Source organism: Lolium perenne, chromosome 7, assembly GCF_019359855.2.
Source record: "Lolium perenne isolate Kyuss_39 chromosome 7, Kyuss_2.0, whole genome shotgun sequence".
Lineage (NCBI taxonomy): Eukaryota > Viridiplantae > Streptophyta > Magnoliopsida > Poales > Poaceae > Lolium > Lolium perenne.
This window is the reverse complement of record NC_067250.2, coordinates 118,266,573-118,273,052: the sequence shown is the minus strand read 5'-3', so window position 1 is coordinate 118,273,052 and position 6,480 is coordinate 118,266,573.

Below are 6,480 nucleotides of genomic sequence, written 5' to 3'. Positions count from 1 at the left end.
TAAAAATCATCACAGTCGTTCCGAGGTAACCGGGAGAGATAAGAAAAGGAAGGAACGAATCAACCGGTATCCGGTAACTTGTTGGTCCAAAAAAATTGAGAAACAAAATTCAAAATTACCAATGGACCAGAGGAAGCAACACGCGTCACGTAAGGAACGAAGCAAAACGTAGGAAATTAGCTCATCTACAGTATCAAAATCTCTAACGATGCGCTAATCTGTCTAACTTTTATATAGTGTATAATAATGCTCAAAACAGAGCCAGCAGTAGCGTGCTTGTCCTTTTTAGAGGTGAGGCCACATGGGTCAGCTTTAAATTAATAAAGTCACGAATGACACAGTACACCATGAAACTCACAACGACAAAGTACATAACACACACTCAAGACGGTACATGGAGCACACCCTAGTCTCCACTCCCACACAACATGTTTAGATACAAAGATACAAAGATAACAAGCTGATCCTCGTATGTACGCTGATAGCATAGTGTGTAGCCGTTTGATCGCCTCCATAGCTGTGTCCAGAAGTCTCCTATCCCTCGATCTCACCAACATCCACCATTGCTGCATATACAAAAGCATTTTATATAACACATCAGTATGTTTGCTAATGTGCGAGCCCTCGAAAGTAAGCTTATTCCTAACATTCCAAAGGTCCCAACACTGCACCACAAAAGTAAATTAAACTAGTATACGGTATTGGCTGGATGGCCCCTGAGAGACTATTAGAAACTCCCCACCCATAGCTGGGTTCCTATCACAGTCCAGGATCTCCCTAACCCCGACCCACATGAACTTGGCTATGGAGCAGCCGAAGAAGATGTGATTGCAGTTCTCCACTTCCCCACAGAGCACACAGTTACCATTCGAGGGGCCATGCCACCGAGCAATCTTCTCGGACGAGCTTCCCTCTGATGAGTTGCCACAAGAAAATCCTAATCTTCGGTGGCACCCTTAAATGCCAGACTTCCTTGAAGTGAGATACCGCCGCCCCCTGCGACAGCCGAAGATACAGAGACCTCGCCGAATAAGCCCATGAGGCGTCCAAACTCCAGGAGATCACATCATTCCCGACAATGGGAGACGCCCCTGGATCTCCCGAAGTAGGTTATCCCATTCAACGGCTTCCGCCAGGCCAAATTTCCTACAGAACCAACGAGCCAGCCATCCCCCGCTTTGGCCGAGTGAACCATTAGAAAAGGACGGGCGCAATAGTCGAGCAGGTTAGGGAACCGCTCACGAAGAGGATACGGTCCCGACCACCAGTCAAGCCAGAAGTATGTGTGCTTACCATCCCGAACCTGATGCTTAGCTTCCAGCTTGAAGTACCACTTCAACATTTGGAGAGCCTGCCAGAACAGCGAACCCATTTTGGGAACCGACGACGCAAAAATGTCTTCGTCGCCCAGATACTTCGCGCGCAACATGTCTACCCATAGACTCTCCGCGTTCTGGTAGAGCTTCAAAGACAATATAAGGCGAGTGTTAAGGATGCCCAACCCTCCAAGCTCCTTCGGCTTGCACACAGTCGCCCAGTCGACCATGTGGTATTTATGAGACTGTCCCACTCCTTCCCAGAAGAAACGAGACCTAACCTTGTCGAAGATCGCATGAGTCGCGTCAAAGAGCATGTACAAACTCATGCAGAACATCAGAAGGCTAGACATACAAGATTTGGTGAGTTCTAGCCTCCCACCCAAGGCTAAGAACAAACCCTGCCAAGGGTCCACCCTATGCCCCACCTCCCCGGTCAGGAAATTCTAGTCCGAGACACAAAGCTGGTGAGTACTCATTGGCAGCCACGGTAGGAGATATGAAACTTCCCCAGTTTGTAGTTGAGCAGATTAGGCAAGGGGGTCTTCACATGGTCTGTAGTCCCAACTACAAAGACCTCACTCTTAGCAAAGTTGATTTTGAGACCCGACATATTCTCGAAGCTCAGTAGAAGGAGGTTGAGATTGGCAACCCCAAGATCTGAAGGCTCATTGAGAACCATGGTATCATATGCATACTGTAGATGCGACACTCCCCCAGAAATGAGGTGCGGGACAATGCCCTGGATGTGCCCCGCTGCACAAGCCTTGGAAATCATCGTAGCAAGTGCGTCAACCAGAAAGTCAAACAAGATCGGGGAAAGTGGGTCTCCCTAACGCACCCCCCGCGCCTTCCTGAAGAAAGGTCCAATCTCCCCATGATCACCATGATTAAGGAAATAACCTCTTTCTGATTGGCCACCGCAAAATGTCTTGAAGCATCAGGCCACCATGAATCGATCTCAGCCAGCAGTGGTGGAACGAGATTAGGAATGCCCATCCTGGCTGCAGCCCCCACCCGAACTTCTTGCACGAAGGAGCACTGCAACGTAATCTGATCAATGGTCTCATCGGGCAAATCACATAGGAGCCAACTGGTTCGCAAAACCCTCGATGGCGTTGGCACCCACCTAATTTGTCGTTGATGGTGGTAAAAAAAAGCCATAAATCACCCCGTCCACCTCCACCGTACACACGACCCGCCGCCTCCCCCGACGCCTTGAAAACTCAACTCCTTTGGTTCGCCTACTCTGAGGTAAGTGCATCTCCAGCAGGGCAACCCATTTTGTCATAGACTGTCCGAAAGGGTCTGCGCGGACTGGCGGGCAAGCTGCGCACGCTCCAAGGACGCAACCTAAACAGGCCGACTCACACAGACTGACCCATCCATTCACCAAATTTTGGTCGCCGCGTCGGGCCGGACAATGCACACGTCCTCCCTTGTCCTCCCTTTGGCCACCCCAGGCCATTCCGCTAGTGGGACGAAAGGCATACAGAAGGATCTCGTCTTCCCCAACCCCTTGCCCTCCATCCCCGTCGCCACCCAGACAGGCCGCCGACTACGCTTTGGCTTGCCGTTGCCATCGCTAGTTCCCAGCGACTCGTCGTGCCCACCAACCACGTTCTTTGGCAACCGAGTACACCATCGAAAAAAGTTCTAGGCGGCTGTTGCTGCCCTCGCCACTTCCCCATTTCTAGCAAAGACGCATACCACGCGTGTTGCCGGAGTTGGCTGCGCACTGTACTCCATCCTGCCATGCATCGGCCACGGCAGGAACTCTTCTGCAAATGCAAGCTCGGGCGCATCGCTCGGTGGTGCGCGCACAACCTGCTCGTCCGGGTGACCCGATCGACTTTGAGGTATGAATCGAGTTAAAACTTCTTTCTCTTCCGTTGCAGCAATGTGGGCAGAGACATTGGACTGGCCTATTTTGTTTCTCTTGTGCAGATGAGTAGTAAGGAAACTGAGTATTTCTACAAAAAAAATTATCGAATCATCATCGGATGAGGAGTCCGACGGTGAAACCGAACTCTTGTTCACCGTTGCAAGCATGGCGCACAGCCATTATCTTCTGCCAAAGCGCATGGGTGGGTCGTCGGTCAAGCGCAAGGCCAACAAAGACCGAGATTGAGTAGGCGGACATGAACACCTTATGCGAGACTATTTCCACCCAATCGATCCGGTGTACGACGCGAATACATTCCATCGCTACTGTCGGATGTCCAGAAAGTTGGACATTCTTCATGGCGTGACGACATATGCCACCTACTTAGAGGCCAAGCACAATGCTTCCGGTAAGGTTGGCTTTTCCTCGTACCAAAAATGTTCGGAGGCCATTCGGCGTCTTGCGTATGGAGTACCAGGGTATCTGGTTGATGAGTACTTGCGCATGTGCAAATCCACATGCATTAAGGCGATGTACATGTTATGCACCGCTGTTAATGCGGTGTTTGGTGAAGTTTATTTGAGAGAGCCGACCATCGAAGACACTGTCCGCCTCTTGTCCATCAATAAAAAGAGGGGGTTCCATGGAATGCTAGGCAACATAGATTGCATGCATTGGAAGTGAACGAAATGTCCTTTTGGCTAGCAAGGGATGTTCAAATGGCATGAGGAGGGGGTGCATGGTAATATTGGAAGAAGTTGGGTACCAAGATCTATGGATTTGGTGCTCCTTCTTTGGCATGGAAGGATCTAACAATCATATCAACATCCTCCAACGCTCACCGGTGTTACTTAGCTTGCAGAAGGCAATGCTCCTCAGGTTGCCTATGAGATCAATGGTTATTCTTATGACAAGACCCTTCTTGGGCCACCTTTGTGAAGACAATCTATAACCCTGAAGATGAAAAATGCAAGAGGTTCACAAAAGAGAAAGAGGCTGCTCGAAAGGATGTAGAGCGAGCAGGCATTTGGCGTGCTGCAATCACGCCGGGCAATTGTTCGGCACCCTGCTAGAACATGGAGCTCCGAGAGAATGTGGGGGTGATGACAACATGTGTCATCATGAACAACATGATCGTTCAGAAAAAACGAGATGACAACATCTATGATGGTGACTGAGAATTTGAGGGTGAGTTGGTTGAACCACATCCAGGAGCAGCATCATGGGAATAATTTTTGTATATGCATAATTTGTTGCGGGATCAAACCACCCAGGACCGTCTTCAAGCCAATTTGATTGATCATATGTGAAGTCATGTGGAAAACCAACTTGGCTAGTGTCTTCTGGTATTTAATTTAAATTTTATTGTTTGTAAAATATATGGTTGTGTGATTGTGAACTATTTATATTTATGAATAATATTTATCATTTCATCGTAAAATATGACCAAATTTGAATGGCAATGGCTAAGCCTGGCCAGCGTGGGCACAATAGATCGCGCCGCTAGACGCACTAGCCTGACAGACCGAACCACCACCCAAATTTATCAGCGAGCCGATTCAAATGGACCAAAACAGACAGTTTAGATCGTCGGTTTGGATGCTGAAGATGCCATAAGGGAAACTCTCCCACGAGTACTCTCTGAGCCCATCCTTGTGTTGGGCGATGGTGTGCAAGCGGCAGGTTGGCATGCAGTAGGCGTGTTGACGCTATGGGCAGGCAATACCGGTACGTCAGTATCTCACCATCTCGGCGACGAAGCGCCATGTCCAACAGCTGCGTGTCGTCTACGTGGAAGTGGGTGTCGAACTCAACCTCGCGCCGTCAGCGCTCTCCTTCACCTTTTTCCGTTATAACTTTAGCTCATTTGGACTGTATAAAAGTTGAGGTTCTTCTACTCGTGGTTAGGTATTCCTCTTTGTAAGGGTTAAACCCAATCCGCCGCTGTTCGCAATGGCCCCAGATCATCCTATGTAATCGCGTAGATCTGAGTGAATTAACCCCAACATTAGCTACTTTCTAATTCCAAAAAAAAAACATTAGCTACTTTGTAGTGTTTTCCCTAAATTCGTTCGATAGTTCCAGTCTTCTGAACCTGATCACCGTTTTTTTTTTTTGAGAATCAATAGAACCTGATCACCGTTGCCTCTCCAAAGACGACGGTGGCACCATACCTCCCAACCACGGTAGCTCCAAAGTTTCAGCCGTGCCGGCAGATCGTCTTGGACTTCGACGGCGTTACACAATCAGCCTTGTCTACCGAATCACAGAGAGAGGAGCAGCAGTGTATCCATGAAGTTTTTTTTTTCTTCGCGAAAACGCAAAAGGTTTGTGTTTCGATTTATTGATAGAAAAGAAGTTTACATTACAAGCCTAAGAAAAGGCCGAACACCCATAGTACACACCCGACACTCAAACTAGACTACGACAAAAAGGCCGAAATCCATCGAGTGCTCCTCCGGGACACTGCAGAGTGAGCTCCTCCGCAAGACAGAACCCTTGCCGATGAAAGTCGCAGTGCTCGCGCATCGTCGAAATTACCAAGAACCTGCCAGCTGCAGCCAAGACGCGTACCACCTGAATCCCGCGAGCCCACCACGGCTCAGCTGGGTTGCTGCTCCGGCCTCGACCCAAATCCGAGGGACGCCATCGGCGCAGCGGCTAGCTCCCGGCAACCTCAACAGACGTGCAAGCATGCAGTCTTCAGCAGCCCGCCAACAAACACAGAGGCCGGCCCACCACTGCTCATCCAGAGGCATGCTCGCGCTGATCGAGGAAGATCCTCATCGCGCAAGCCACCGCGATACTACTCGAGAGGCTGGCGCGCTACCTGCATCGCAAGACACCTCCCATGTGGTCAGCGCTGAGATCCACGAGGAAGACCTACGGCCCGAACTCAAGTTCCCAAGATGACGCCTCCAAGGAGGGTACAACGTCCAAGACACCGTCGTCGCCCGATTTGGCTAGCCAAATCTGAGGTTTTCACCCGGAACATGAGACCCTAGGCAAGGGAGGTGCCGAAACTCCGTGGTGACGCCACAAGAGGAAAACGGCGCCCTCAGGCATCGCCGTCACCGGCCCCGAAAGGCAGGGCTTTCGCCCAGAGCATGGTTACTCACCACTGCAGGCACAATCATCCTTCGCCAAGACCACCTGCGCTGACCCTTTTCTCTCAAAGCGCTAGCCTTGGCAGCGCAACCCGCCGGCAGCACGTCCAACGCGCCAGGTCGGGGGCAGCCATGCCCACAAAGGGACAGGCTGCCTAAGAGGGGCACTACT